This window comes from Hylobates moloch, unplaced genomic scaffold, assembly GCF_009828535.3.
Source record: "Hylobates moloch isolate HMO894 unplaced genomic scaffold, HMol_V3 SCAFFOLD_9, whole genome shotgun sequence".
Classification (NCBI taxonomy): Eukaryota; Metazoa; Chordata; class Mammalia; order Primates; family Hylobatidae; genus Hylobates; species Hylobates moloch.
Window position 1 is genome coordinate 9,277,235 of NW_026652284.1, and position 12,365 is coordinate 9,289,599.

Consider the following 12,365-nt stretch of genomic DNA (forward strand, 5'->3'; position numbering starts at 1 on the left):
CATAAGAAAAAGGTCATGAGGAGGCAAGAGAACATGATGAGATCAAACAACTGAGAGAAGGCTGGGGGCTGGAGTGCAGTGATGGAGAGAGAGGCCAGACCCAATTCATACAGGCCTTTATAGGTCATGCTAAGCATTTGGTTTTTATTCTAAGAGTAATGAGAATGATTGCAGGGTTTAAACAAGAATGTGACATCACCAGAATTGTATTTAAATAGCTGACTATGGCTATAGCATGGAAAATGGGCTAAAATGGAACAAGAGTAGTATATGAGTCAGCTATTGCTGCAATAATGCTGTATAACAAACCACCTCAAAATATAGTGGGTTTTTTTGTTTTGTTTTTTTGTTTTTTTTTGCTCAGGAGTCCTCAAATTGCCTGGCTTCAGGCTGTGAGTTGCCTATGACTCTGCTGAGTCGGGATGGGATCAGCAAGATTTAGCTGCAGACTAGGATTAAATCTGCCTCAAGTTTCCTCCTCCTCCTTGGATTAGAGGCTAGCCAGGGTATATTCCTCTTATGATGAATGGTAGAAGAACAAGAGCAGTGGCCAGGCGCGGTGGCTCACGCCTGTAATCCCAGCACTTTGGGACGCAGAGGCAGGCGGATCACGAGGTCAGGAGATTGAGACCATCCTGGCTAACACAATGAAACCCCGTCTCTACTAAAAATACAAAAAATTAGCTGGGCGCGGTGGCGGGCGTCTGTAGTCCCAGCTACTCGGCAGGCTGAGGCAGGAGAATGGCGTGAACCCGGGAGGCAGAGTTTGCAGTGAGCCGAGATCACGCCACTGCACTCCAGCCTGGGCGACACAGAGAGACTCCGTCTCAAAAACAAACAAACAAACAAACAAAAAAAGAACAAGAGCAGCAAGCCCAATTGTGGAAGCACATTGGAAGGTCACTGGCCATATCATCTTACAGCCTAGCCCCAAACAGTAGAGCAAGGAAGTATGTTTTACTCCAATAGAGAGAGGTATGAATAAAAGTTTTCTGATTCATACCCCAATATATCAAAGCAGCTATGAGTGAGGCATTTTCCTTTTTTTGTTTTGGAGACAGAGTTCCTCTGTTGCCCAGGCTAGAGTGCGGTGGCACAATCTCGGCTCCCTGCAACCTCCGCCTCCCAGGTCCAAAGTGATTCTCCTGCTTCAGCCTCCTGAGTAGCTGGGATTACAGGCACCTACCTTTTTTTTTTTTTTGAGACAAATTCACTCTGTCTCTCAGGCTGGGTCAAGGCTTGGCTCACTGCAACTCCCTCGAGGTTCAATGACTCAGCCTCCTGAGTAGCTGGGACTACAGCCACACGCCACTATGCCCAGCTAATTTTTGTATTTTTAATAGAGACAGGGGTTTCACCATGTTGGCCAGGCTGGTCTTGAACTCCTGACCTCGGGTGATCTCCTCACCTCGGCCTCCAAAAGTGCTGGGATTACAGGCGTGAGCCACCATGCCTGGCCTTTTTTTGTTTTGTCTTTTTGAGACAAAGTCTTGCTATGTTGCCCAGGCTGGTCTGGAACTCCTCGACTCAAGCGATCCTTCTGCCTCATCCTCTCAAGTAGCTGGGATTACAGGGCCAAACCACTGTGCTGGCCTTGGCATTTTCCTTTCTGATGGAAACCAAGTAAATGGTAGAGTCTATTGCTTTATTCATCCTAAGCTACTTTGCTTTAGCCTCTAAAAAACCTGCTTTAATTTTCTCGAGGCCTTTAACATATATGGTATAAAATTGGTATATTATCAGCTTTGAGCATTTAAGGAACAGTTTAGTATCCATGAGCCCAATTTTCTCATTGAGTCTCTGGATGCAGTATGCATATGATTTCTTGGTGACCAGAAGCACTTGCTATAACAATAAATGTCACAAGGAGTTTCAGAAACAAATTGTTCCCTTTCTTGCAGTCACTTCTGTGTAAACACAAGATGAGGTTCTTTCTGTCAGGGTTGGCTCTACCTGCCCCAAAATGCTCACTCTTCTTTTTTTTTGAAACCAGGTCTCACTCTGTCACCCAGGCTGGAGCACAGTGGCATGACCTCAGCGGACTGCACCCTCCGCCTCCCATGCTCAAGTGATCCTCCTACCTCAGCTTTGTGAGTAGCTGGGACTATAGGCGCATGCCACCACACCCAGCTAATTTCTGTATTTTTTTGTAGAGATGAGGATTTGCCATGTTGCCCAGGCTGGTCTCGACCTCCCGAGCTCAAGTGATCCAGCCCCCTAGGCTTCCCAAAGTGTTGGGTTTACAGGCATGAGCCACCGCGCCCGGCCAAGAATGCACTCTCTTCAGCCAATTACTCTGAGGCTACCGGTTCTACAGTGGGTTCCAAATGAAAGAAGAGAAAGTCATAGCAGGTACTCAAGTTGATGATGGATGGGTCTGGCATAATGCTTTGTACTCTCATTAATGTTGGGTTTTTGTTTGTTTTTTAGACGGCGTCTGGCTCTGTTGCCCAGGCTGGAGTGCAATGGTGTGATCTTGGCTCACTGCAACCTCTGCCTCCCCGGTTCAACCAATTCTCCTGCCTCAGTTTCCTGAGTAGCTGGGACTACGGGCATGTGCCACCATGCCCAGCTAATTTTTGTATTTTTAGTAGAGACAGGGTTTCTTTTTTGGGGTGGGGGGACAGACTCTTGCTCTGTCACCAGGCTGGAGTGCAGTGGTGCGATCTCGGCTCACTGCAACCTCTACCTCCCAGGTTCCAGTGATTCTCCTGCCTCAGCCTCCCAAGTAGCTGGGACTACAGGTGTGCACAACCACGTCCAGCTAATTTTTGTATTTTTAGTAGAGTTGGGGTTTCACCATGTTGGCCAGGATGGTCTCGATACCCTGACCTCGTGATCCGCCTGCCTCGGCCTCCCAAAGTGCTGGGATTACAGGCATGAGCCACTGCGCCCGGCCAAGACAGGGTTTCACCTCGTTAGCCAGGATGGTCTCGATCTGCTGACCTCGTGGTCTGCCCACCTTGGCCTCCCAAAGTACTAGGATTACAGGCATGAGCCACCGTGCCTGGCCTTTTTTTTGTTTTTTAATTTGAGACGGAGTCTCGCTCTGTTGCCCAGGCTGGAGTGCAATGGCGCAATCTCGGCTCAAGTAGCTGGGAATACAGGCGTGTGCCACCATGCCCAGCTAATTTTTGTATTTTTATTAGAGATGGGGTTTCACCATGTTGGCCAGGCTAGTCTCAAACTCCTGACCTCAGGTGATCCACCTGCCCCAGCCTCCAAAAGTGCTGGGATTACAGGCGTGAGCCACCACACCCGGCCTATACTCTCGTTAATTTTTAGATGCAATTTATTATTTGAAGAGAAAAGAAAATCTCTGCCTTTCCCAAAAGCCCTGATTTCTTACATCATATTCTTGTGCTGGCCTTTAACTTGGGTTCATTCTTTGCTTCCATTCTTGCAGTTATGCATGTATTCACAGGTCCTGGATCTTTAACAGGAAGCTAATCTTGCTGGGGACATCAATATTTTTGCTGGGGTGTGAGTCTAGGGGGGGATTTCATGTAACTTGGGGGCAGTCCTGGGGAGCGAAAGTGAACTATTTTTAGCTGACTTCAAGTGGAGGCAATTCACTTAAAGAATTCAAAGGCTTTAGCAATATCCTAGATTGACTTTAATGAGTAGCCTGAAATAGCTACAGGCTCCAGGGGGTAGACCGAACCTATTGAGGGCCTCTCCTAGGAGATAAAAAGGCGCTTACATAGCTTGCCTCATAAAGTAGTGTCAGCTTCTTCCCTGCCCCTAGCACAGTGCTCAGCATGGGAGCATTTCTGCTCATCTTATTAATTGGTGGCTAACTATAGACAGAACAGAAAGAGGCACTTATTTCACTAATATGCAGAAGAGCGTTCTTAGGAAAGAGAGGAAGGCAGGCTCACAGAGGAGGATGCAGGCAGGCCTCAAACAAGCATCCAGGTGACACTTAGGACTTTCTAAAACAGCTTTGAGTAGGCAATTTCCATTTAATTTCTTTTCAGAGTAGGAAACATATAGAAGCAGCATGCTAAAGGGGCTGCAGTGTCTGAAAAGGATAAAGGAACTAGTTTTAATTTGCCTTCCATTTCTGCTGCTGACACCCTACTGAGAGACAGACTATACTATTAACACATACATTCCCACCAACTCAATCACATTCTTTCATTAGAATGTCTTGGGCTATTATAAGATCTTTTTAGCACAACTTTTATGAGAAGGAAATATAACAGAAAAAGTAATTTACCTCACCTCCAGGAAAGGAAAAGACAGGAGTAACAGAATTGTAGGCTTTTTCCCACAGTTGGGACTCCCAGTTAATTTTATGATCTTCATTCCCATTATTTCAAATAGCAAGACCATGAATACACAGGCTTCCCTTGGTCAACCCAAATACAATGCCTCCATTTTATTTATTGTATTGTTTTTGAGATGGAGTCTTGCCTTGTCACTGAGGCGCGATCTTGGCTCACTGCAACCTCTGTCTCCCAGGATCAAGTGATTCTCCCTGCCTCAGCCTCCTGAGTAGCTGGGATTACAGGCATTTGCCACCACGCCCAGCTAATTTTTGTGGTTTTAGTAGAGACAGGGTTTCGCCATGTTGGCCAGGCTGATCTCGAACTCCTGACCTTAGGTGCTCAGCCTGCGTCAGCCTCCCAAAGTGCTGGGATTACAGGTGTGAGCTACTGCACCTGGCCCAACGCTTCTATTTTATTTAGTATTCTTTATTTTATTTTATTTTTTTTAGAGATGGGGTCTTGCTATAATGCCCAGGCTGGACTAGAACTCTAGGGCTCAAGCAGTCCTTCTGCCTCAGCCTCGCAAGTATAGTATTGTATTTTTTAAATGCATATTTTAAGATTTTATGCTTTTCTGCTAGCATTGGGTCAAGAAAAAAAGAAAAAAGATTTTAAATATTTTGTGGCCAAGCGCGGTGGCTCACGCTTGTAATCCCAGCACTTTGGGAGGCCGAGGCGGGCGGATCACGAGGTCAGGAGATCGAGATCACGGTGAAACCCCGTCTCTACTAAAAATACAAAAAAAAAAAAAATTAGCCGGGCTCCACATTGAGACTGAGGCAGGAAAACGTGTGAACCGGAACGGATTGCATGACCGAGACACTGCACTAACCAGATAGACGAGACCTCTCAAAAAAAAAAAAAGGCCGGGCTGGTGGCACCTTGTAACCACACTTTGGAGGCCGAGGCGATGACTAGGTCAGGAGAGAGACCACGGTGAAAAACTTCTTCTCTACTAAAAAGCAGAAATTAACGGCAGGAGGCGGGCCCTGTATCCCACTACTGAACCGGAGGCGGACTTGAAAGACCGAAATTGCACAGCACTCCACTTGCAAAAAAAAAAAAAAATTTGTGAAGTAGCATTATATTGCTTTTATTTATATTTATATTATTATTATTTTTTTGAGACAGAGTCTTGCTCTGTCACCCAGGCTAGAGTGCAATGGCACGATCTTGGCTCACTGCAACCTCTGCCTCCCGGGTTCAAGCGATTCTCCCGCCTCAGCCTCCCGAGTAGCCGGGATTACAGGCGTGCGCCACCACGCCCGGCTAATTTTTGTATTTTTGTAGAGATGAGGTTTCACCATGTTGGCCAGGCTGGTCTCAAACTCCTGACCTCAGGTGATCCACCCAGCTCAGCCTCCCAAAGTGCTGGGATTACAGGCGCCTGCCACCATGCCCAGCTAATTTTTCATATTTTTAGTAGACATAGGGGTCCCCCATTTTGGCCAGGCTGGTCTCGAACTCCTGACCTTGTGATCCACCCGCCTCGGCCTCCCAAAGTGCTGGGATTACAGGCGTGAGCCACTGTGCCCAGCCAATAGTTGTTTTTCATTGTTAGGTCAATTTAAGACACAACTTTCTCACTGTAAAACAAACCTCTACAGTGATGCTGCTATATATCTAAATGTATTAATGATAAAACAATGTCTTATTTGGGGGGAAAAAAAGGCTCTATCCAATATCCATTTTAGAAAGTTTAACAAAAAAGAGACAATGTGTCTGGCACATATCAGCACTTAGTAAATTTCTGATGAAAAATTAAATGACCTCACAATCAGAGCAGGTAGCAGATAGAAACTTCCCCCACTCCTTCAAGGTAATTACTGAAACTTTTTCAGAAACATATATTCTTCTCTTCAATTTCAATACCTAATACCCACCAGGGAGATGCATATTTTGAGTTTTTCAAATCTAAACGGCCTTAATGTACACGATTTGTCCAGCACTTTAACAAATTAACCTGGCACAATTTATCTCCCACTCTGGCACAAGTAGTTCCATAGGAGGTCAGATGCACCTAGCTGGATTAGAGGTGCCACTGGTGCAGTCAGACTCCCTGAAGAGAGGCCCGTAGGGAGGAAGCACACGCTTACAAAGGAAGGACATGGTCACGTTGTCTTTCTGAGAATGAAAAGTGGATTTAGGTATGTCCATGTGTCCTTTTTTTTTTTTTTTTTTTGAGATGGAGTCTCGCTCTGTCACCCAGGCTGGAGTGCAGTGGTGCAACCTCGGCTCACTGCAAGCTCTGCCTCCCGGGTTCATGCCATTCTCCTGCCTCAGGCTCCCAAGTAGCTGGGACTACAGGTGCCTGCCACCACACCCAGCTAATTTTTTGTATTTTTTTTTTTTTTTAAGTAGAGATGGGGTTTCACCCTGTTAGCCAGGATGGTCTCAATCTCCTGACCTCATGATCTGCCCGCCTTGGCCTCCCAAAGTGCTGGGATTACAGGTGTGAGTCACTGTGCCTGGCCTCTTTTTTTTTTTTTTTTTTTTTTGAGATGGAGTCTCGCTCTGTTGCCCAGGCTGGAGTGCAGTGGCACAATCTCGGCTCACTGCAACCTCCACCTCCTGGGTTCAAGTGATTCTCCTGCCTCAGCCTCCCGAGTAGCTGGGACTACAGGCGCATGCCACCACACATGGCTAATTTTTGTATTTTTAGTAGAGATAGGGTTTCACTATGTTGGCCAGGCTGGTCTCGAACTCCTGACCTCAGGTGATCCACCCGCCTCGGCTTCCTAAAGTGCTGGGATTACAGGCGTGAGCCACTGTACCCACCTCATGTGTACTCCACAGTATTTTCTGGCAGAGGAATAAACCACTCAAACTTCTGGGAGATGGTGTGAAAAGAAATGCTGCAAGGCTGAGGCTAAGGGATTGAGTTTGCCCTGTTTGCTCCAAAAGTAGAGAAATGCTCTTTTTCTGAGTAAATATGAAACAGTATTTAAATAAATGAGTATAAACTCTGAGCACTATAAAACAAATCTTTTTTTTTTTTTTGAGACGGAGTCTCGCTCGGTCGCCCAGGCTGGAGTGCAGTGGCGCAATCTCGGCTCACTGCAAGCTCCGCCTCCCGGGTTCACGCCATTCTCCTGCCTCAGCCTCTCCGAGTAGCTGGGACTACAGGCGCCCGCCACCACGCCCGGCTAATTTTTTGTATTTTTAGTAGAGACAGGGTTTCACCCTCGTCTCGATCTCCTGACCTCGTGATCCGCCCGCCTCGGCCTCCCAAAGTGCTGGGATTACAAGCGTGAGCCACCGCGCCCGGCCAACAAATCTAAGGTATAATTTGCCAAGACCTAGAAGAAACTCGATGTAAAATTTGAGATGCTAACAAAATTACCCCCCACCTTTCTTTTTTTCTGAGATAGTGTCTCGCTCGGTTGCTAAGGCTGGAGTGCAGTGGCACAGTCAAGGCTCACTGAAGCTTCAACCTCCTGGGTGCAGGCAATCCTCCCACCTCAGCCTCCCAAATAGCTGGTACCACAAACACACACCACCATGCCCAGCTAATTTTTACATTTTTTTTGTAGAGATGGTCTAGCTATTAATGTGTTGCCCAGGCTGGTCTCAAGCTCCTGGGCTCAAGCAATCCTTCCACCTCAGCCTCCCAAAGTATTGATATTATAGGTGTAAGCCACCATGCCCAGCTTAAAATGACCTTTTTTTGAAAAAAGATAAAGTAGTAAATTACATTTTCTTTTTTTTTTTTTTTTTTTTGAGATGGAGTCTTGCTCTGTCACCCAGGCTGGAGTGCAGTGGCGCGATCTTGGCTCACTGCAAGCTCCGCCTCCCGGGTTCACACCATTCTCCTGCCTCAGCCTCCCAAGTAGCTGGGACTACAGGCGCCCACCACCACACCCAGCTAATTTTTTGTATTTTCAGTAGAGACAAGGTTTCACCGTGTTAGCCAGGATGTTGTCGATCTCGTGATCTACCTGCCTCCGCCTCCCAAAGTGCTGGGATTACAGGCGTGAGCCACGGCGCCCTGCCGACAGTTTTAATTTACATACTAATGCTGGAAAACATTTTGGAAGGCAAAGAAGAACATTCACTGGTCTTAGCAATAAATAGAATAAAAAAGAAAAACGTGGACAGAAAGGTGGTTGAAAGGCTCTAGGCAAAATGGTCTGGCTTTATTTTTTTCTATAATAATTTCAGATTATCCATCATTCACTGTAATAAGATACCATTTCAGTGGTGGAGTTGCATAGTCTTTTATTTTTCTAAAGATGACCATTCCATGTTTAATGTCTTCAGAGAAGATCTAAAAATCAAAGTTAACAACCCATTTGTCCCAACTCCAACTCTTCCTGGGAACAATTCCTCATTCTGTTACTTGATTTCTTCCTTTACCACCCACATAAAATATGTCTTACTGCTCACAGGATCAAAAGAAAACAAAACAAAACATTGAAACATCAGAGTTGTTTAAAACATTAGATTTCACTCAATGGTCCAATTGGACACTTGCTCATTGGAACTTATTTCTGCTTCAGCTCTAGTTCTTTGAGAAATACAAGAATTCCTTTCACCAAAATATTAGCCTGACACAAGAATGTTGAAATGTTAGCTGCCTTAGCATTATTGCTGCCTATAATCTCCAAACATATCTGAACACATAGAAGATTAAATGTAGCAAGAAGTGGAAGAGAAACACAGTTTATAAGTCATTTAATAACTATAATTGCATAGAATTTACTCACTTTTCAAATACTTATTCTGAATGAATACCAAATTTGTGAAACAAAATATATCCTATGGTGCTTAGAATGGTTGTTAAACGGTGAGTTAGTTTTCCAAGTAAAAACTTTACGTGCATTAACAGAGGGGAATGCACAATAATCCTATGAGGTAGGCCTTATTATCCTCATTGAATAGAAAAGGAGGCTCAAAAAGATTAAGTAACCCACAAAAAGTCACACAGCTATGACTGTCAGTGTCCTGTTGGGCACTGCAAACTAGGCCACTTTTAAAGTAAGATAATTTTAAATCAAGTACTCTTACAAAATGAACACATTAATGTGATAATTGACAAAATATTTCACTGATGCTGGACTTATAGAAAGTTTAAGGAAAACCAAGATTAAGGATTCCAGATTCAGATAAGTCTCCTTATCTTTTTTTTAGACAGGACTCTCACTTTGTCACCCAGTACAGTGGCGTGATCTCAGTTCACTGCAACCTCTGCCTCCCAGGTTCAGGTGATCCTCTGACCTCAGCCTCCTGAGTAGCTGGGACCACAGGCACACGCCATCACGCCTGGCTAATTTTTTTTTTTTTTTTTTTTTTAGAGCCAGGGTTTCACCATGTTGGCCAGGCTGGTCTCAAATTCTGAGTTCAGGTGATCTGCCCACCTCTGCCTCCCAGAGTTTTGAGATTACACGCGTGAGCCACTGTGCCAGGCATTAGGTTCCTTTCAAATACAAGATATTCCTAATTTTCCTGGTCTACTATTGCAGGGTAAGGTAAGAATCTTCTTCCTCTTTTGTTTTTTTTTTTGAGACCATGTCTCGGTCTGTCACCCAGGCTAGAGTGCAGTGGTGCGATCTCGGCTCACCGAAACCTCTGCCTCCCAGGTTCAAGTGATTCTCCTGCCTCAGTCTCCCAAGTAGCTGAGACTACAGGCACCCGCCACTATGCCTGGCTAATTTTTGTATTTTTGTAGAGATGGGGTTTCACTATGTTGGCCAGGCTGGTCTTGAGCTCCTTATCTTGTGATCCGCCTGCCTTGGCCTCCTGAAGTGCTGGGATTACAGACGTGAGCCACTGTGCCTGGATGGTGGGAGAATCTTCTATGGCTTAAAAAAACAAATGTAGGCTGGGTGTGGTGGCTCAGGCCGGGTACAGTGGCTCATGCCTGTAATCATCCCAGCACTCTCGGAGGCTGAGGCGGGTGGATCACTTAAGGTCAGGAGTTCGAGACCAGCCTGACCAACATGGAGAAACCCCATCTCTACTAAAAACACAAAATTAGCCAAGTGTAGTGGCGCATGCCTTAATCCTAGCTACTAGGGAGGCTGAGACAGGAGAATCGCTTGAACCTGGGAGGCAGAAGTTGTGGTGAGCTGAGATCACGCCATTGCACTCCAGCCTGGGCAACAGAGTGAAACTCTGTCTAAAAAAACAACAATGACAACACCACCACAACAACAAACGTAGCAATTCCATTCCTAGGTATACACCCAAAAGAATTGAAAACAGGTATTCAAACAAATATTTGTACACAAATGTTCACTGAAACATTATTCACAATAGCCAAAAGAAAGAAACAACCGAAATCATCAACAGATACCGGATAAACAAAATATGATATCCATACAATGGAATATTATTTAGCCATAAAAAGGAATAAAGTACTGATACGCGCTATAATGTTGGTTAACCTTGAAAAATATGATGATGTCCCGGTGTGGCAGCTCACACCTATAATCCCGGCACTTTGGGAGGCCGAGGCAGTTGGATCACCTGAGGTCAGCTCAAGACCAGCTGGGCCAACATGGTGAAACCCTGTATCTACTAAAAGTACAAAAATTAGGCCGGGCGCGGTGGCTCACGCTTGTAATCCCAGCACTTTGGGAGGCCGAGGCGGGTGGATCACGAGGTCAGGAGATCGAGACCACGGTGAAACCCCGTCTCTACTAAAAATACAAAAAAAATTAGCCGGACGTGGTGGCGGGCGCCTGTAGTCCCAGCTACTCGGAGAGGCTGAGGCAGGAGAATGGCGTGAACCCGGGAGGCGGAGCTTGCAGTGAGCCGAGATTGCGCCACTGCACTCCAGCCTGGGTGACAAAGCGAGACTCCATCTCAAAACAAACAAAAAAAAATTAGCCGGGCATGGGTGGTGGTACACACCAGTAATCCCAGCTACTTGGGAAGCTGAGGCAGGAGAATCTCTTGAACCCAGGAGGTGGAGGTTGAGATTGCGCCACTGCACTCAAGCCTAGGCAATAAGAGTGAAACTCTGTCTCAAAAAAAAAAAAAGAAAAGAAAAGAAAAGAAAAGAAAATATTATGCTATTATGCTAAGTGAAAGAAGCCAGATACATAAAAAGGTCACATATCATATGATTCCATTTATATGAAATATCCAGAATAGGTAAATCCACAGAGACAGGGTGCAGATTAGTGGCTATTGTTAGCAGTCGGAGGAGAAGGGAATGGGGACTAACTGCTTAATAGGTATAGGGCCTCCTTTGGGGGTGATAAGAATGTTCTGGAACTAGAGAGTAGTGATGGTTGCACACCACTGTAGATGTTCTGCCAATGAATGGTACACTTTAGAATGGTGAATTTTATGATATATGAATTTCACCTCTTTTAAGTTCCAAATAAGGCATCAGTGTAGCAGAGGTCCTCTGATCTGTCTGGTTGGCAAAGCACCTAGTAGTTTACAGTACACAAGAAGCTTTAAAAATGCTTTTAATTTGTATAAAGTGCAAAGAAAAAGAATATCGAGAAGCACATGAAAGAATATAAAATGGCTAGAGCCTAAGAAATAAGCTAATATACACGCATAGGGACACATCTACATATTTGAGCATACAGAGACATGTAAATACTCAGGAGAGAAATTTGCTTTTCCTTATAACTTATTTTGTGTTTCTCCAAAACCTGAAGAATAGATAATAGCTGACAGTTACCCCCCTCTGAGTGTGACAAGAGGTCACATACAGGGAGGGCCTCTAGCTGCCATTTCTTATTGCTTCCCTGGTGAAACAACACAGGCGGCTAAGTCACTTTAGGAAACGCTCAACAGGGCTTCCATTGTTCCAACCTCAAAGATACAACGGGCCCCATTCATACAGACAGCTTACAGGCTGAGGGATGGTCCCTTAGTGTGCAGTCAACTTTTTATTGGGACACTGAATTTTCAAAAACACTGACTTGCACAAATAGTGTTAATTATTTTTTTTAAAATGGTACAGAAATAAAATTCAACAGGTACTAAACTGGGAGTCAGGACACCTGAGTCTTACCCTCAGCTCTCTGATGCGACTTTAAGCAAGTCGCTTGCTCTTTCTGGACCTCAGTTCCCTTGTTTGTAAAAACAGAAATGATTTCTAAGATCACTCAGAACTCTAAAATTCTA